The 21,026-nt window shown below is 43.7% G+C and overlaps 1 protein-coding gene across 1 annotated transcript in view; it reads right to left on the bottom strand.

Annotated features, from left to right (window-relative positions):
* The window catches only part of LOC116823921 (SH3 and multiple ankyrin repeat domains protein 2-like), a 109,617-nt gene that overhangs the window by 4,429 nt on the left and 84,162 nt on the right, over window positions 1-21,026 (bottom strand). The gene's annotated exons all lie outside the window — the stretch shown is intronic.

Raw genomic sequence — 21,026 nt, 5'->3', positions numbered from 1 at the left:
GGGGGTAAAGCAATCCATCCAGAGATTGGATGGAGCAGTTCTGGTGTGCCACACTATTGGAAGGTAGGGCGCTGGATATATAAGGCTGCAGAAGCCGAAAGACATGGTCTTACCATGGCCACATGCAAGCCGAATTTCTGCTCCTGACCTGGGGCTTGATCTCTACACACCAAAGCCGCAGGCACTTCAATTAAGGTGCAAAAATGCGACCTCTGTTACTAAGATCACATGTGCTATGTAATGTGATGTGTTAGCATGGACCATGAAGAGTTATAACCATCGATCTGTAACGAACTTATTTTTTAAATTACTTCCCGCCCTTTTTTCCCTCCCTCCTGCAGCTGCAAATTTTCAGTCTCCCTCCTCCGTCCCGAGGCTATCTCAGATAAGGCGGTGAAAAAAAAAAAAGACACGAGACGAATTGTTCTCGGAATCATGGAAGTGAGTACCCGCAATTGAAAAGAGCTTATTCTGAATGGAGTGGTTATCAAAGTACCAAGGGAAAGATGCCAGTGACTGGAGGACAGGAGGAACGAAGAAATCTGTTTTCGAGGACAGGCTGAGGATATGAACATGAGGACAGGAAGATGCCCCGGCACTATGCGTTGAGAGTGGTGGAGCGGAAGATGAAGGTGGAGGCAGGAAGATCAGCCGGCTGGCGGATGCAACTCTGGGCTGCTGTTGATCCAATCTTGATATTGCTCCGGCGTCTGGTGGAGCTTCGACGGCAGCAGGTCACAGAGTTGCCGCTGCACCCCTGTGTAAACATCCTCCCCCCTCACTGTTCCTTAAGCCTCCTCACCCAGCAGACGAGGTAAGAATGTATGCGAGGAGGCTCCATGCAACCCGCCCATTCCACCCGTGGCACAGACAACCAATAGGCTGTCATATTTTGAAATTTTTTTTAGTCCTGTTCCTTCCTCCTATATCTCCTCCCAACCTCACCCGGGCTACCTTGTTCAGTTCTCTTCCCTCTTTTATAATTATGAATAAAGACAAGGAATACATGGATTTTAAACGAAGGTACTTTATTTTCCTTAGAAAGCAAAGCGGTAATCGAAGGCGAGGGGTGGGTGGCTTTACAGGGAATGATCATAAGGGGGGGGGTTTCATCAAGGAGAAACACACACAACCAGTCACACCGTACCCTGGCCCATGATGAAACTGGTTTTCAAAGACTTCTTCTGATGCGCATCGCTTTCTGGTGTGCTCTTCTAATGCCCTGTGGTGTCTGGCTGCGCGGCAATAGCGGGCCAACAGTTCTTTGATTTGCCTCAACTTCCCACCCGCCATTATAAAGGTTCCCCTTTACTCTCACAGAGATTTGTGCCAGCACGCAGCAAGCGCAATAACAAAGAGGATATTGGTTTGGGCTGAGGTCTGAGGCAAGTCAGTAATGTGCGCCAGCGCGGCCTTTAACGGCAAATGCACATTTTAGCTCAGACTCATAGACTTCTAGGACTGGACAGGACTCGAGAGGTCATCGAGTCCAGCCCCTTGCCTCTATGGCAGGACCAAAATACTGTCTGGACCATCCCGGGATTAGACATTATCTAACCTACTCTTAAATATCTCCAGAGATGGAGATTCCACAACCTCCCTATGCAATTTAATCCAGTGTTAACTACCCTGAACAGGGTAGGAAACTTTTTCCTAATGTTCCAACCTAAATCTCCTCCTGCTCAGTTTTAGGACCCATTGCTCTTGTTCTAGGCATTAGAGGCATAAGGGTGAACAAGTTTTCTCCCTCCTCCTGATGGGACAAAAAAACCCCCTTTTAGATACCTGAAACTGCTATCAAATTAGTTAGGAAGTGAGATGGACGGAGGAATTCTGGATTTAATGCGGAGGTAGGGCCTGGGGAATTGCTTTAAGTCGCGCTGCTCGGAATGTCCGGGAAGGCTGCATCCCAAAAAGGGGAAAAAAAAACCATGCGGTTGGAGTTGTAGCCGAGAGCTGGATGGCAAGCAACTCAAGAGAGGTTAGGAAAAAGCAGAAAAGGCTTTACAGGGAGTGAAGAAAGGCGGGATTTAGCAAGGGAAGCTACCTTAGTGAGGTCAGAATGTATGTGATAAGTGAGGAAGGCAAAAAAAGCCGCGTTATTAGAACTGGACCTTGCCAAGGAATCCAAAACCAATAGTAAAAGGTTCTACAGCCACATAAATAAGAAGAAAACAAAGAAAGAAGAAGTGGGCCGCTTAACACTGAGGATGGAACGGGAGGGTAAGTAACCTGGCATGGCCCAATATCTAAATAAGTACTTTGCCTCGGTTCTTTAATAAGACTAGTGAGGAGTTAGGGACGATGGAGGATGACAAAACGGGAATCGTGGATAATGAGATGATATTACCGCATCTGAGGTAGAGCCAAACTTGAACGCTTAATGGGACAAAATCGGAGGGACCGGACAATCTCCACCCGGAGGATATTAAAAGGAACTGCGCGTGAAATTGCGAGCCGCCCGTTAGCCAGAATTGTTAGCAATCGGTAAACTCGGGGTGTGCCGTACGACTGGAGAAGAATGCTACGTTAGTTCCTATTTTTTTAAGAAAGGGTAAGTATCGGGTAATTATAGGCCTTGTTAGCTTTGACGTCTGTCGAGTGTAAGGTCTTGGAAAAAAAATTTAAGGGAAGAAAGTAGTTAAGGACATTGAGCACATGGTTATTGGGGACGAATTGCAACTATGTTATTTACTAAAGGTAGATCGTGCCAACCAACCTTGATTCTCCTTCTTTGAGGTACGGATTACTTAGACAAGGAAATGCGGTTAGATTCTTAATTTACCTCGATTTCAGTAAGGCGCTCTGGCGTTTGACACGTTCCGCATTGGGGATCACTGTTAGTTTATTGGAAAGATGGGGATGAATGTGAAGTTGTAGGTGGATAAGGAACTGGTTTAAGGGGAGACTCCAGCGGGTCGTACTGAAGGGTGAACTGTCAGGCTGGAAGGAGGTTACTAGCGGAGTCCCCTCAAGATCGGTTTTGGGACGATCTTATTTAAGCTATTTATTATGACCCTGGCACCAAAGTAAGACTGGGAATGTGTTAATAAAGTTTGCGGATGACACGAAGCTGGGGGTTATTGCTAACACGGAGAAGGACTGGGATACTATTCAGGAAGATCTGGCCCACCTTGTTTAAACTGGAAGTTAGTAAATAGGATGAAATATAATAGTTTGAAAGTGCAAGGTCATTGCACTTAGGGTTAATAATTAGAATTTTAGATTACGTTGGACGGCATCAGTTGGAAACGACGGAGGAGGAGAATGACCTTGGGGTATTGGTTGATAGCAGGATGACTTGGAGCCGCCAATGTGAATATGGCTGTTAAAAAAGCAAATGCGGTTTTTTAGGATGCATCTGGGCGAGGTCGCGGTTATTTTCCAGCAGAGGAGAAGAGGTGTTAGTTGCCGTTAATATACGGCAGCTTGGGTGAGACCCCACTTGGAATATTGTGTGCAGTTCTGGAGTTCCCATGTTTAAGAAGGGATGAATTCAAAACTGGACGGGTTCCGAGACGGGGCTACTAGGATGATACCGAAGGAATGGAAAATCTGCCTTATGACAGGCGATAAAAGGCTTGGCTTGTTTAGCCTGGCCAAAAAGAAGGCTGCGGCGGGATTGCTGCTCTATATAAATATATCAGGGGGATTAAACGTTAGGTGAGGGAACGAGGATTATTAGTTATTACTATGTTAGGACGACGAATGGGTACAAACTGGATATTAGGAGTTTAGGACTTGAAATTAGACGAAGGTTTCTACCATTAGGGGGAGGTGAAGTTCTTTGGAACGGCCTTCCGACAGGAAAGTAGTGGGGGCCAAGAAAGACTTTAATCTGGCCTTTAAGACTAAGCTTTGCATAAGTAATGGAGTGGTGTTTATTGATGATAGTTTAATTTGGGCAATTGATTTTGGATCTATCGGCAGATAAGTCTTGCTCAATGGTCTGGTAGAGGGATGTTGGGATGGATAGGGAACTGAGTTACTGCAGGGATTCTCTTGGGTGCTGGCTGGTGAGTCTTGCCCACATGCTCAGGGTTTAGCGATCGCCATATTTGGGTCGGGAAGGAATTTTCCTCAGGGCGGATTGGCAGGGGCCCCTGGAGTTTTTCGCTCCTCTGCAGCGTGGGGCATGGGTCGCTTGCTTGGTGGGATTCCCTGCCAGCTTTGAGGTCTTCAAATCTCATTGTTGAAGGTTTCAATAACTCAGTCATGGGTTTCGGGGTTGTTTTTTATAATGTGTATGGGCAGGTTTTGTGGCTTTGCCTTGTGCAAGGGAGGTCAGACTAGCATGATCTATTGGTCCCTTCTGACCTATGAGTCTATGAGTCTATGTCCCCCTCCAGTTCTTCTCTTTCCAAACTAAATTAAATCCATCTTTCGCCTTCCTTCATTAGGTCATTGTTCTCAAGAACTTTATCATTCTTTGATGCTCTTCTCTGGACCCTCTCCCAAATTCTCCACATCTTTCTTGAAATGCGGTTCGCCCATAACTGGACACAAGATCCAGTTGAGGCCTAACCAGCGCAGAGTGGAGCAGAAGAATGAGCTCTTGGTTCTTGTTGTACAACACACCGTGTTAATGCATCCAGAATCACGTTTGCTTTTTTTGCAGACAGTATCACACTGTTGACTCATACCACCATTCGTGCCTTGTTCACCTGTAGATAACAACTCCTGACTTACTGTCCAGGCTTGCCTGTGTATTGGCTTCATGAGCCATGGCATCAAGGGGTAGGCTGGGTCCCCCAGGATAACTACAGGCATTTCAACATTCCCAACTGTTATTTTCTGGTTTGGGAAGTAATTCCCTTGCTGCAGCCGTTTAAACAGAGTAGTGTTCCTGAAGATGTGAGTGTCATGAACCCTGCCTGGCCATCCCATGTGGATGTTGGTGAAACGTCCCTTGTATCGACTAGAGACAACAAAGAAATGACCTCCTGCAGGGCAGTGTGTTGGAACCAATCCTCTTCAACAGATATACCAATCACCAGCCCATACAGAGAAATACGCGGAGCTTTATATTTGCTGATGATCTATGCATTACATCATAGGAGAAGGATTTTGCTGCTCTCAAGAACAGATGACGTACACTGAGCAACCTCTAAATGTATTACGATAAGAATCTGCTTTGTGCTAACCCGACCAAGACAAAGGTGACAGCCTTTATGGGCATAATTCCACATGTGATAAAAAACCTTCCGTTTATAACAGCACATGCCCCAAAACAACTCAGAAGTATAGTATGGATTGGGTCTGCTGAGCTTCTACGGGGTGTAGTTTCCTTTGAGGATTTGAGAAGCATCACGTATACTTGGTCAGAAGGGAGGGGATGTAGAGCAGGGACCTTACTCTTGATTAGCAAGAGAAGAACTCGGACCATCAGGACACATACTATTGTGCTGAAGTTCAACATTTTCAGGAGACGATTCTCCTAGAAAATCTCCTTCTCCAACCAACTGCAATGTATATTTTTCCTGTGAAAAGGACAGTAGGTCCAAAATGATCCTTGTATAATGCTTTCTATGTAAAGGTTGTTCACAGTGGATTATTCTCTGGCTTTGACGCTTTAAATATTATCCATCTGCATGCTCTTCTCTCCGTCAGCTTTGATGATGGAGACACATTGCTATTTTTTTAATCTTAATTATGACAATATTAGGGCTGTTGAGCAAGTAAAAAAATTAATTGTGATTAATCGCACAATTAAGAAATTAATTATGACTAATCATGATGTTAATACTAGAATACCATTTATTTAAAAAATTTTGGATGTTTTCTACATTTTCAAATATATTGATTTCAATGACAACACAGAATACAAAGTGTACAGTGCTCACTGTATATTTATTTTTATTATATGTATTTGCACTTTAAAAAAACAAAAGAAATAGTATTTTTCAATTCACCTAACACAAGTACTGTAATGCAGTCTCTTTAACATGAAAGTTGAACTGACAAATGTAGAATTATGTACAAAAAATAACTGCATTCAAAAATAAAATAATGTAAAACTTTAGAGCCTGCAAGTCCACTCAGTCGTACTTCAGCCAATCACTCAGATAAACAAGGTTGGTTACAATTTGCTGCCTCTTCTTGTTCACAGTGTCACCTGAAAGTGAGAACAGGCGTTCCCATGGCACTGTTGTAGCCAGCATCACAAGATATTTACATGTCAGATGCGCTAAAGATTCATATGTCCCTTCATGCTTCAACCACCCTTCCAGAAGACATGTGTCCATGCTGATGTCGGGGTTCTGCTCAATAATGATCCAAGCAGAGCGGACCGATGCATGTTCATTTTCATCATCTGACTCAGATGCCACCAGCAGAAGGTTAATTTTATTTTTTTGGTGGTTCGAGTTCTGTAGTTTCCACATCTGAGTGTTGCTCTTTTCAGACTTCTGAAAGCATGTTCTACACCTCATCCCTCTCATTTTGGAAAGCACTTCAGATTCAAGTGCTGAAGCTATTTTTAGAAATCTCACATTGGTATCTTCTTTACATTTTGTGAAATCTGCAGTGAAAGTGTTCTTAAAATGTGCTGGGTCATCATCCGAGACTGCTATAACATGAAGTATATGGCAGAATGTGGGTGAAACAGAACAGGAGACATACAATTCTCCCCCAAGGAGTTCAATCACAAATTTCATTAACACATTTTTTTCAAAGAGCATCATCAGCATGGAAGCATGTCCTCTAGAATGATGGCCGAAGCACAAAAGTGCATACAAATGTTTAGCATAACTGGCACGTAAATACCTTGCAACACTGGCTACTAAAGTGCTATGGGAATATCTGTTCTCTTTTTCAGGTGACACTGTAAATAAAAAGCAGGAAACAGTATCTCCTGTAAATGTAAACAAACTTGTTTGTCTTAGCGATTGGCTGAACAAGAAGTAGGAGTCAGTGGACTTGTAAGCTCTAAAGTTCTACATTGTTTTGTTTTGAGTGCAATTATGTAACAAAAAAATCTACATTTGTAACTTATGCTTTCAAGATGTGAATTGAAAAATACTATTTCTTTGTTTATAATTTTAACAGTGCATATATAATAAAAAATAAACATAAAGTGAGCACTGTACACTTTCTAGTCTGTGTTGTAATTGAAATCAATATATTTGAAAATGTAGAAAAACATCCAGAATATTTAATACATTTTAATTGGTATTCTATTGTTTAACAGTGCGATTAATCATAATTAATTTTTTAATGGTGATTAATTTTTTGAGTTAATCATGTGAGTTTACTGTGATTAATTGACATCCCTTGAAAATATATTTTTGTTTGAAAACTAGCAATCTTCTAAGCCATCCTCCATACCAGCTCTGCTGTGATGCACACAAGAAATCCACCAACTAACAATGGCAGCTTGAACATCAGTTGGGGAGAGCTGACATTTATTTATTTAAACTTGTCAAGGATTTAGAACCAGCAAGTTGAGCACTCAGCTAACGAGAAGCCTCAATGCTGTCACCCCCTCATCCTTTCTTTCCCCCATCCCTCTTCCTGTTTGTCACATTCTTTTGTTACATCTTTTCTTTAGATTGCATGTTCTTTGTGGGCAGCCACTACTACTTCTTGTATATCTGTATAGGACCCAGAACAACCATACCCCAATCCTAATGGGGTACTGAGGGAGCTACCCCGTGTTAATAAATCACAATGATTGTTTCAAGACTATGCTGAAAATTATTTACCAAGGGATTCCCAAGGTCTGGCTTTACTCAGCTTTATATATATATATATAGTGCATCACAGAAAATATCAGAGACACTTCAAAATGCAGCAGAAAGAAACTATTTTATAATCTCTCCTACTGGAATGAATATGTTCAATTTCATTCATATTATCAGAAGGGAAAAATCCACTTCCGCTTGAGAGTTAACTTTAGCATTTAGAAAATATGAAGCTGTTTTTCCAAGTTACAAGCATAGATTCATAAATCATAAGGCCAGAGGGGACCTGGCCAGAGGACTTCCCTAAATTAATTCAAGATGATAAATCAGCCTTGACTTGGGAGCCTGGCTGCAACCTTACTAAAGAGAGACAAGAGGCTTCCTATAATGCTCCTGTAGTTTTTGACATTGTCATAGGAAGAATCTGTCCCTGATATGCATAGCCTACAAGCAACACATAGAATCACAGAATATCAGGGTTGGAAGGACCTCAGGAGGTCATCTAGTCCAACCCCCTGCTCAAAGCAGGACCAATTCCCAACTAAATCATCCCAGCCAGGGCTTTGTCAAGCCTCACCTTAAAAACCTCTAAGGAAGGAGAAGGAAGGAGATTCCACCACCTCCCTAGGGAAACCCATTCCAGTGCTTCAGCCACCCTCTTTAGTGAAGTTAGCTTTTCCTAATATCCAGCCTAAACCTCCCCCACTGCAACTTGAGAGACCATTACTCGCTTTGTTCTGTCATCTGCCACCACTTGAGAACAGCCGAGCTCCATCCTCTTTGGAACCCCCCCTTCAGGTAGTTGAAAGCAGCTATCAAATCCGCCCTCATTCTTCTCTTTCTGCAGACTAAAAGAATCCCAGTTCCCTCAGCCTCTCCTCAGAAGTCATGTGCTCCACCCCGGGATCTAAGCCTATGTAGGCAAGTTATATAGTCTCCATTATCATAGTATCTGTGCACCTCACAATCTCATGGGGTGTGGTGAGGATCAATAGGCTGAAGACTGTGAAGTGCTTAGATTCGGTGGTAGTTGGGCCCGATTAGGTACTTTTGATAGGTAGCCAGTGCTGAAATCTTTTAATATTTCAAATCAAGTGGTGTGATTTCATTGGACATATCAAAGGACACCTAGAAACTATGCAAAAGGAGACATTTTAAAGCGTTTTATCTCAGAAAGCATTCAAAATTAATAAATTGTTTTAGGAAAACTTCTAGTCATACATGAGAATTAACCTTACGTATTGGACAGTGTGCAGGGACTTTGGGGAAGGGGTTGGAATTGGAATGGGGGTGGGGCGGGGACAGGAGGGGATGGGGCAGGGATGGAGTTGGGGTGGGGCCAGGGGCAGAGCGGGGTCAAGCACCCACCAGCAGGAGCAGAAATCGGCACCTATGAACACTGCGCCATGTCACCAATGCAGCATACGCTTTCAGCTGAGTGCAGATGAATTGTTCATAATTCACCCAACACACTGAAGTGAGTTCAATAAGGTGTCGCTGATTTGTCAGCCAAAAGTTCCAAGTAATTAGATTAAAAGATTTTAAGGGACCATTTGGATCATCTAGTCCAGCGGTTCTCAAACTGTGGGTCGTGACCCCAAAGTGGGTTGCAACCCCATTTTAATTGACTAATCAGGGCTGTCGTTAGGCTTTCTGGGGCTGGGGCTGAAGCTAAAGCCTTAGCCCCATCATCTGGGGCCAAAGCCCAAGGACTTCAGCCCTGGACGGTGGGACATGGACTTCGGCTCTGGCTTCCCTGCCTGAGGCAGCAGGGCTCGGGCTTAGTCTTTGGCCCCGCCAACCAGGGCAGCAGGGCTCAAGCGAGTTCAGCCTTTGGTCACCCCTCTAGGGGTAATATTTGTTGTCAGAAGGGGATCGCAGTGCAATGAAATTTAAGAACCCCTGTTCTATTCTATCTAATTCTGCACAAGACAGACCACAGAATTTCACCAAGTGGTTCCTTCATCAAGGCCATAACTTCTGGATGAACTAAAGGGTAGCTTTTAGAAAGACATCCAACCTGGATTTAAAGACATCAAGTAACAGAGTCCACCACATCCCTATGTAAATTATTCCAGTGGTTAATGAACCAATATGCATTTCTCTCCTGAGTGCTCCATGCCAAGCTCCTGCAGACTTTAGGGAGTTGTGGGGGAAAAAGGGAATGTGCTGTGGCTGGCAAGGAGTATGGGGCACAGCTGACCAGCAGTACTAGAGAACTTGCTGGAGGAGGGGACTACCTTGCAGATTTCCACACTCTCCTATGACAGAGCTTAGGTGTGCAGCAGGGCACCTACCCACTACCTCAGCTTCTTCAGGCTTTGCCACATTTACCTTTGCCCTGGAAGTAGCTGTTACTTGCCCCCATGTTATGTAAGAGACCCTGACTAGCACTACCCAATACTGTCCAGTAGCCTTTATAATTTCGGTATGAACAAAACTGTCTTCACTTGTTCTCTCCTTGCACCCTGCTGGCCACAGTACAATGCATGCACCGCTGGTTCATATTTCTCCATCTCGGCCTACAACAGAGACTTGGATCTAATTTTTGATTAATGGCAGTATCTTAAACGTGATTAATAATACTCTTGAAAACTACCTGTTGCACAACCCAGTCTAAAAATCTAGCATTGGTTTCAATTTGTGATGTAACGGGATTTCATCAGGCAGATAGAGGGACATAAATAAACTAGACATTTGCAATAAATTTTATAATAAGCTCTTTTAAAGGTATTTTAAATAAAGAAAAGTTATTGCATTTATGCCTGTTTTTCAGAACCTGTCCTGGTTGTCAGTAGGACTAACTGGACATTTAAAAACAGCTATGTGGTGGGTGTCAAAAATCAACCTTATAACTAGCCCCTACCACAGTTTGTCTTCATAGGATTGCCCCTGACTGTTCTCTTTCATACACAGAACTGCTTGCCATGAGTGATGTGGTGCATTTCCCTCAAGCTGGCTGGCCTGCCAGGAGGTAGAGGCAGAAGCTTGCATAGCACAACTCGTCAGCTGCAGCATGACCACCCTGCCAAGGTGACAGACACCACTTGAGTACTGCTAATCCTTCCTAGAATTCCCCATGTGCACTCAGCATGACAGACAAGTTATCCCACAATTCACTGGGACAGAATTCATAGAATGGCTCAGCTTGCTGCAGCTCTAAGAATCCTGGGATATGCCCCAGAGGTCTTAGTGCTTCACCTGAGTGCGTGCAGCCCTGATCTGGACCTAGCAGCTGGAGTGCCATTTCACAGTGCAGCTGCTGTCACCCAGGCTAGGCTAACTTGAGTGTAGGTAACAGGACTTAATTCTGCAGTGAAGACGCACCCCTGGGTAAAGTAGTCAGTCCTGACTACGGAGAGACTATTGCCTCTTCATGATACACTGACAGAGCCAAGAGCAAAGAAGGCCGAGAGAGCTCCCGACCATCCCCAAGGCTTGCAGGAGCAGCTTAAGAGGACTCAACAAAAGCTGGAGGAGGGAAAATTATTTAGCAGTTTGTAGACATGGAACAAGAGTTAGCCTGAGTTCAGGTGGAGGCTGAGAAAAAGAAACAGCAATGCTCAATCCTGGAGCGAGAACTGACCAATTTAAGGGAGCCTGGCTACACCTGGGGCTATAAAGTCCTGTCAGGGCAGGAAGGAGAGAGTCATTAGGACAGGCTGTGCCTGAAGAGAGCATCAACAGAGTAGAACTAACTCCTATGGTGGGGCCCTGAGGCTCAGCAAGGCAGCCCTGGGACCAGTGCAACAAAGGAGAAGGGAGATAGCTGAGAAGGGGGAGCTGAGCAGCTCTTTGTGTTTGCTTTATGTTTGAAAAATATAAACCTATTTAAAGGAGACTGAGCGACACAATGCGTGTTTGGAAGCTGGGGAGAAGCCTTGCCCCGTGTGGCAGAGTCCAGGACAGCTCCTATGAATTCCACCCTTTGACTTGGAGCAAACACAAGGCCTTCTCCAGATTTAGACATGGCCCTACAGACGGAAAAAAGGCTAATGCTGTTCGAAGGACCAGCTTAGGGAAATGGTGCTTTTGGAAACCAGTCCTCAAAGTACGGATCTATGAGGATGCCTTGTCACCTCAGGTGTGCAGCACCCAGTGCCAAGCAGCAACTACCTGTTCAGTGCAGAGAGGTGTTCAGCTACGTGCTCTTATATATCTCCAACAGTGACATCACTGGATGAGATTTCCAGGAGATCAGTGCTGAAAACATTTGAAAATTTTTGTTGTTGACTTGTTATTGCCAAAGATCCAATATTTTAGAAAAGGCATTAATTTTGTTGTTGCATTTGAGAATGTTTGTTTCTCTTCCTTGTAGTGACTCATTCAATGAATTTAAACACCAAAATATTTGCTAGATATGAGAGTGCTGCCAACCATTTGATGTCACTTAAATGCTTCTTCAGGGTAGAATCCACTTCAGTCAGAAACAAATGCACCTAATCTCTGAATTTAAAGAGACGGGTTAGAACTCTTCCCTGCGACAGCCAGTGAGCCTCTGTGTGTAGTAAAAAGTGCTGATTCTCTAATACCATTTCTCCACAGAGACTATTAAAAAGTCAGGAATTCAGCAGCTTTGCTTTAATAAAATTAATGATTGCTACAGCTTGACTTAAAATTGATTTAACATTAGGATCCATGTTCCTGCCAGCCAGAGGCTCCCTGTGGATCATGCAGTGTGTCCATTGGGCTTCTGGGGCCACTTCTTTAAGTCTGACAAGCCCACTCTTGGAACCAGACATAGCTTCGCAGCATCACTGCAGAGCCCTACACAGCTATTCCAGTTAATGTGTTCCCCCATTATACAGGTGTGAGGGACCTTAAATATTTCCTCTTCCCTAGTACATGCTGGCACTGCTTTGCAGCTTTTACTGTGTTTCCCAAATGTAGCGAATGTAGATCAGTACCTGTGCTGCCCCTGAAACATTGGTGAATTCATCAATATGTAAAGAACTTGCTCTTTTTAACCCTTTCCACCACTTGCTGTTGTATGTCATTGGACATATCCTCAACACAACGACTCACTATCATTTGATAATGTAATAGAGCTCAGCTGAGCAGCAGCATCTTTGCCAATCAATAATATCACACATTTGTTTAGCTGTGGGAAGAATGAGCGATTCAGCAATGTTGTGAGGCTTTTTTGCCATGGAAATTAAAAGTGAAACAGCATAAGACACCTCCAGGGTTTTGGCAGTCATAGTTTCTCATTTATGTACAACAGTTTTTGTTGCTCAAGTTCATGACGTTTTCTTTCAAAAAATTCCACAGACATCTCCACATATGTAGGGTGTTTTGTTTGTAAATGTCGCCAGAGTTTATTTGGTTTTAGGCTGTTATTGACCAAAACTTCACTGCACAAAACACACTGGGGACTTGGATTGGTCTTCTGAGTCAGTGTAAATAAATCCAAATGCCAAATAAGAACTGCAGTATTTTTTTGGAGGGTGAAGGGGGGGTGTTGTTTTATTGCAGTTATGACTCCTGTTCTCCACCATCTACGTGGGCTTCAGCTTCCCCTCTTCATGCCATGTACAACGATCAATTGTTTTAACAAAATAAATTTGCTTGTTTCAGAAATTATAATGCTGTGTATTTTTTATTTGTGCTACCTATTTTTTCCTGCGGTTAGAGTGAAGGCTGTCCAACTTTAACAATACACTACAAAAGTGATAGACCACGTTTCATGACAACAAATCTGTTGCTTAGGGAGGTGACAAAATCAGTATGGCCTTGTTGTCATGGAATACGTAGCTGTGAAGGCAAAGCAGAGGGCAGCAGCTTCTGCCCAGGTGCCTAGCTCTGAAAACAGCACCGCCTGCCAGCAGCATCGGAGAAGTAAGGGTGGCATAGTATGGTATTGCCACCCTTACTTCTCTGCTGCTGCTGGCGGCAGTGCTGCCTTCACAGCTGGCTCCTCAGCCAGCAGTGACCAATTTTGCAACCCCCCTACAATAGTCTTATGACCCCCTTTGGGGTTGAAACCCCCCTCAGTTTGAGAAATGCTGTTCTAATGGGCAAAAAAATGTTCTTTTGCTTGTAGATAGCTTATACTAGTGGTTCTGAATCAGGGATACACGTACCCCTGGGAGTACGCAGAGCTCTTCCAGGGGGGACATCAACTCATCTAGACATTTGCCTAGTTTTGCAACAGGCTGCATAAAAAGCACTAGCAAAGTCAGTACAAACTGAAATTTCATAGAGAAAATGACTTGTTTATACTGCTCTATAGACCGTACACTGAAATGTAAGTACAATACTTATATTCCAACTGATAAAAATGAGACAGTAAGAATTTTTTCAGAAAGAGTGGCTGTGACACTTTTGTATTTTTAGGTCTGATTGTGTAAGCAAGTAGTTTTCAAGTGAGGTGAAACTTGGGGGTACATAAGACAAATCAGACTCCTGATAGGGGTACAGTTGTCAGGAAAGACTGAGAGACAATGGCTTATACCAACTTCCTAAACTAAATAAGCTAGCTACTAGCAAAAACACTTTTTTGCTGGATAACTGGATCTATACTAGGGCTTTTGCTGGTATAAAAATATTGTTTAAAACAAGAAAATCACATCCCTAATTGACATTATATCAGCAAATGTTTCTGTCTTAGACCTGCATTGAGATAGCACAATGCTTAGCCAAGGTCAACTTCTGGATGAAGAACAGCTGGTTGAAGATGAACGCAAAGGCAGAGGTGATGCTGCCAACAAAGGAAGGAATCTTGGGAAGTTTGCAGTCACTATGCAATCTCCTTTGGTTACATGTTCATGCCAGCAATTGGTCAATTCGTTCCATAGTTTAGGAGGCTCCTGGATTCCTTGCTGACACAGAGCTCTCACATAGCAGCATACACAAGTGACGTTTTCTACCATCTTTGGTTGGCTAGGGCCTCCATCCCATCCTGGCAGATGGATGACTTGGCCTCAGTTATGCACCCTTTGTCACTTCTCATGTGAACTACAACAATGCAATCTGCTTGGGCATGAAATCATCAGCTCTTAAGAAATTCTAACTAGTACAAAAGACTTCAGTGTTATCTCCTCAGCAATCGAGGCTACCATGAGCATGTCACACTTGTCCTCCTTTCTCTACTGTGACATAGAATAGCAAATCAAGTTCCTGGGTCTCAGTCTTTATCTTCAAGGGGCTCAACAGTCTTTGCCCAGAAGACCTAAAGATCGATTAACACTCCAGAATGTGGACTCTTCTCCTTAGGAACAATGGAACTGTTCACTCTTGTTATGAATCTGGTTTGCGCAGGAGACAGAATTTTCTTGGGATCTGGTTTCTCTTGGGATCTGGTTCCAGATTATGGAATAAACTAAGGACCATTCCAAATCTCATCTCCTTCCTCTCCAAGGCACACTTCTTTGACCGGCCTTCTCTAAGATAAACAGAGAGCAGCATGGACATATAATAATATTTCTATTTTAAAGCCTGTCACCACAAAACACCAAACTGCACACATTAGTTGCCTCTTGGGGAGGGGATGACAAAAAAAAGAACCACACATTACAGACATCAGTCACTTTACTTAATGCACTACTGGAAAGCACTCATAGACTACGAAGAAGGAGTATAAGAATGGGGAATAGAAAGGAGAACAGAACATCCTGAGGGAAATAATTCTCTCTCACCAACATTGCCTGGTAATATTATTTTATAGCACCCTCAAGTACAGATAAAAATGCCCACAGAGCTTACAATCTAGTTTCAGCTTAACATGATGAAACTGAGTAACAAAACCATACATAGGCGATAAGAAGAAAGGACATGAGTTACACAATAAAGTTATATAGTTACTCAGTTAAAATAGTTGTGAATTATGCAAAGTTGTTTTTCTAATTGGATATATAAACTAAATATCAATGTTGACCCACCTCTTGTAATTATCAACTGTGTGCTGCAGCAACGCTGAACTGCAACATCACTGATAAGCTGGGCCCTACCAAATTCAGGGTCCATTTTGCTCAATTCCACAATTACACAATTTTTAAAATAATAAATTTCATGATTTCAGCTATTTAAATCTGAAATTTCATGGTGTTGGAATTATAGGCATCCTGACCCAAAAAGAGCTGTGGGGGGGACGTAAGGTTATTGTAGAGGGGTTGCAGTACTGTTATCCTTACTTCTTTGCTGCTGCTGGTGGAGGCACTGCCTTCAGAGCTTGGCAGCTGGAGAGCGGCAGCTGCTGGCCAGAAGCCCAAGTTTGAAGCCAAATCCATGGCCAGCAGCAGTGCAGAAATAAAGATGGCATGGTATGGTATTACCACCTGTACTTCTGCACTGCTCCCCTGCACAGCTGGGCCCTCCGTCAGCAGCCACCACGCTCCGGCCGCCCAACTCCAAAGGCAGCAATGGAAGTAAGGGTGGCATGGTATGCTATTGCCACCCTTATTTCTGCACTGCTGCTGGTGGGGCGCTGCCTTCAGAGGTGGGCACCTGGCCAACAGCAGCCACTTTCCAGCCGCCCAGCTCTGAAGACAGTGTGACCCCTCCCCCCTCCAAAATAACCTTGTGACCCCCCCTACAACTCCCTTTTGGGTCAGGAGCCCCACTTCGAGAAATGGTGGCCTCTCCCATGAAATCTGTATAGTACAGAATAGAATAAAAGCACACAAAAGACCAGATTTCACAGTCCATGACATGCTTTTCATGGCCGTGAATTTGGTAGGGCCCTACCAATAAGTGTGCCTTCCTTCCTCAAATGTCCTTTTTTGACATGCTTATCAAGAGGTATAGATCTAGGTGTCCATCTTGATCTTGCCTTCTCACTGGGACTTGTCTGCACACACAAGTTGCCTATATGAGAAAGCTGCCGCAGAATATCTTGAACTGACTCTGAAACAGATATAGTTGAACTGGTGCCAAAGACTGTGTGGACACTCTTATTCTGATATAAGTGACTCTATTTGGTCAATTTGACCAGAACTGAAATCAGCCATTCTTATTCTGAAATAAGAGTATCTACACAGTATCTTGTACAGGTTTAACTATATTGGCAAATTATACCAGTGCAACTTTACTGCACAGATGTTATGTTATCCAGGTGTGATGTTAAATTGATGCAACTCTGAGTGTAGACACTCTTATGTTAGTTTAAACCTGACTTACATTGGTTTAGCTTGCCTGATGTAAGAGTGTCTGCATACAAAGTGCATTGGTTTCTGTATACTGATTTAACATCACATTTTTTAGTAAAACTGGTGCAAGTTTGTGTGCACTCAGGCATGAGACTATTAGGGCACATCTACACTGAATAAAAGACCTGCAGAACGGATGCAGCTGGCCCGAGTCAGGTGACTCAGCCTCACAGGGCTCAGGCTGCAGAGCTAAAAATTGCAGTGCAGACATTTGGGTTCAGAGTGGAGCCTGAGCTCTAGGACCCTTCCCCCTCATGGGATCCCAGAGCTCGGGCTCTAGCCGGAGCCCCAATGTCACAGCAACGTTACAGCCCCACAGCCCGATCGGCCAAGATGTAGTTCTGTCTAAATTTACCACTGAAACCATATCTCTGCAATTGATGTCTCTCTTCATTTTCCTCCCCTTCCTGGCACATTTTATATATTAACTAGTCTCTCATGCAACCATTTATATTATAAACTCTTCTGGGCAGGGACTGTGGCACTGGCAGACTAGATGCCAGCTCATGCCAACATCCCTGTGTCTAAACTGACAAATATACAGCTGGAACCAGGCTAGCTCACCTGTGTGTCGGCATTGTCAAAATAGGTATCAGAATTCTAAGGCTGTGCTTACACCTTTTGAACACTTGTGAGTTGCTGCCAGCATTGCTCTCACTTGTAACATCTGTATCCCACATGCGAGGTAACATCTGAGAGGATGCATTGTGAGCCTCTGTGATGTGTAAATCATCAGACAGGAGAGAGATGTTAATTAGGGTGCAATGTCCTCCCCAATGGGAAAGGTCCAATGACAGTAGGACTATTGTGGGCATTAAAGATGTTTGTTGTTCTGCTCCCCCATTCAAGAAGCTAAGCCATTGAAGTGGATTCCTCCCATCAGCTGAGTTTGCAACTTAGAGCTGTGATGTTGCACTCCATACACTTTAATGAAAATATGCTAATGAGTGTGAATATAATGCAACTGGAATACGCTTCATGTAAAAGGTCTCTTGTAATGTATCATTACAAAGCTTATAATCTACTGAGTGTGATCAACCTATTTGTATAAATGTATCATTCTTGTATCTGAAACTAGAAATATGAAGCTAACGCTGAGGTCCTATTGTAATTATGCAAAGTGTGGGTCATTAATGGTGATTTGGAATCTTGATGGCTCTCATTACCCAGGACAACTGACTGTAGATGGCTCTGTTTACTTGCAAGCCTTCCTGTGAGTCAGGCCGGAAGGATGAAGGCTTGGGGTCTCACAGGACATGTGACCATGTCACCTGGCACTGCAATCCATCTTAAACCTGGTGCTTTTCCATTTAGAAGGAGGGGTGGGGACCCAGACAGACAAAAGATTCCCACCTTGTGCCAAAGCTATAAAAGGGGGTGGAACAGAACAAAGGGGGCTGCAGTCATGAGAAATCCCCTAGCTACCACCTGAGCTGGAACAAGGCCTGCACCGCGGGAGAGGATTGTGGCCCAGACTAGGAAGGAGTCTAGTCTGTGAAAGAAGCTGATTGGAACATCTCTGAGGGGGAGATTTTATTTGTAATGTTTCTTAATGTATTAGGCTCAGACTTGCATGTTTGTTTTATTTTTCTTGGTAACTTACTTTGTTCTGTCTGTTATTACTTGGAACCACTTAAATTCTAGTTTTTACAGTTAATAAAAATCACTTTTGCTTATTATTGAACCCAGAGTAAGTAAGTAATTCCTAGGGGAGCAAACAGCTGTGCATTTCTCTCTATCAGTCTTACGCAGGGTGGACAATTTATGAGTTTACCCTGTATAAGCTTTATACGCATTTATTTGGGGTTTGGACCCCATTGGGAACTGTGTATCTGAGTGATAGAGACAAGAGCATTTTTTAAGCTGTTTTCAGTTCAGTCTGCAGTTTTGGGGCGGCATGATTCACACCTGGATCTGTGTTTGCAGCAGGCTAGCGTGTCTGGCTCAACAAGACAGGATACTGAAGTCCCAAGCTGGCAGGGAAAACAGGCTCAGAGGTAGTCTCAGGTGACAGTCCCAAGAGAGTCTCTGTGACTCAACGGACCAAAAGAGCACATGGCAGAAAAGAGATATAAACCTCAAACAAATGAAACTAGGTATCTCTATGCTGCTTGGACTCTGTGGGGCAAGGTTTTTCCAGTCACTAGCAAGACATCCCCAACTGCTTAGCCTGGGTTTATCCTAAAGGACATATAGAGCTTGCTGATTACAGAAGCTTCTAATACCTTTTGAAACTTAAGAGAGATACACAAATGAGTTACAGTGTTTACCTGCTTTAACTTTGTAAACAGTTCTCTGGTTTCCTTTTCATATTTAATAAATCTGTATATAAATTATTATAGGATTGGCTACAAGCATTGTCTTTGGTGTGAGATCTAAGATGCAACTGACCTGCGGTAAATAACTAGTCCTTTGGGACTGGAGTAACCAGAATTTTGCTGTAATTCTTGGTGTAAGGGACATCTCTTCTAAAGGTATGCTCACTGGGGTCGCAAAATAGATCAGACTACCAAGGGGACTTTCTCTGAGTGAGAGGGGACATGAAAACAGTTTTCAAGTACATAAAAGGTTGTTACAAGGAAGAGGGAGAAAAACTGTTCTCCTTAATCACTGAGGACAGGACAAGCAATGGGCTTAAATAGAGCAAGGAAAGTTTAGGTTAGACATTATAAAAAACTTCCTAACTGTCAGGGTGGTTAAGCGCTGGAATAAATTGCCCAGGGAGGTTGTGGAATCTCCATCACTGGAGGTTTTTTAGAGAAGATTAGACAAACACCTGTCAGGGATGGTCTAGATAATACTTAGTCCTGCCTCAGTTCAGGGGATTGGACTAGATGATCTCTTGAGGTCCTTTTTGTTCTATGATTCTATGATTGTAGCAAGGCCTTTGTCCTCAGAAGATTTCATACCTGCAACTGCCTGGATTCAAGGAATCCCAGACAAAGGTGAGGTCAACTTCAACAGTCCTCAAACCTGAGCCCTGCTATCCTGAGACGACTCCCAAACTGATAAACAATGATAGAACAGCAAAGAGTCCTGTGGCATATAAGGTATGTCTACCTTATGGGATTATTCTGATTTTACAGAAACTGTTTTTTTTAAAATAGATTGTATAAAGTTGAGCGCACGCGGTCACACTAACCACATTAATTTGGCGGTGTGTGTCCATGTACTGAGGATAGCATCGATTTCCAGAGTGTTGCACTGTGAGTAGCTATCTCTCCCACCCTTTGGAATTCTGGGTTGAGATCACAATGCATGATGGAGCAAAAACAGTGTCGTGGGTGATTCTGGGTAAATGTCATCACTCAGACCTTCCTCCGTGAAAGCAACGGCAGACAATCCTTTTGCGCCCTTTTTCTCTGGATTGCCCTGGCAGATGCCATAGCATGGTAACCACAGAGCCTGTTTGGCCTTTTTTCACTGTAACCGTATGCATACTGGATGCTGCTGACAGACGCGGTACTGCAGTGCTACACAGCAGCATTCATTTGCCTTTGCAAGGTAGCAGAGACTGTTACCAGCCCTATTGCACCGTCTGCTGCTTTGGAAATTGGCAATGACGGTTACCAGTCATATTGTACCATCTGCTGCTGTCATGGATGCTCGTGGGAAGGAGGAAGCAACATGGGGTGGGACGTGTATCAGGGGCACACCCTAACAATGATTTGCAACTTATCATTTCGTGGGATATCTAGGGGCCCTCTGACCATGGAGCAGGGCTGTGCTTCTCTGGTTCTCTAGGTAGAACTGCCCCAATTCTAGCAGGGACTGACTCTATTTTTTCGAGAACAAAACATAACGAATGGGAATGACCTGGGAGAAGTCATTTCCATTTTTGCCTTGCCGCCCGGCCGACACAGTCGGATATATCAGTACGAGGCCACCAGAGCACTTTTGTGTGATGAAGTAATAAAGAATGCAGGAATAAGAAACACTGACTTTTTAGTGAGATAAAGAGGGGGAGGCAGCCTCCAGCTGCTATGATATTCCAGGCAGACATCTCCATTACTTATTAAAGTGTGCGGGGGAGAGGAGCTCAGCCTCCAGCTGCTACGATAGTCCAGAATCTCCCATTAGATATGCGGGAGGAGGAGGGGAAGATGAGCTCAGCCTCCAGCTGCTATGATAGTCCTATTAGACATGGGGGGGGGGGAGAGAGAGCTCAGCCTCCAGCTGCTATGATAGTCCATCTACT

Source organism: Chelonoidis abingdonii, chromosome 1, assembly GCF_003597395.2.
Source record: "Chelonoidis abingdonii isolate Lonesome George chromosome 1, CheloAbing_2.0, whole genome shotgun sequence".
NCBI lineage: Eukaryota > Metazoa > Chordata > Testudines > Testudinidae > Chelonoidis > Chelonoidis abingdonii.
The sequence above is the reverse complement of the archived record's forward strand: the minus strand, read 5'-3'. Positions and strand labels throughout refer to the sequence as shown.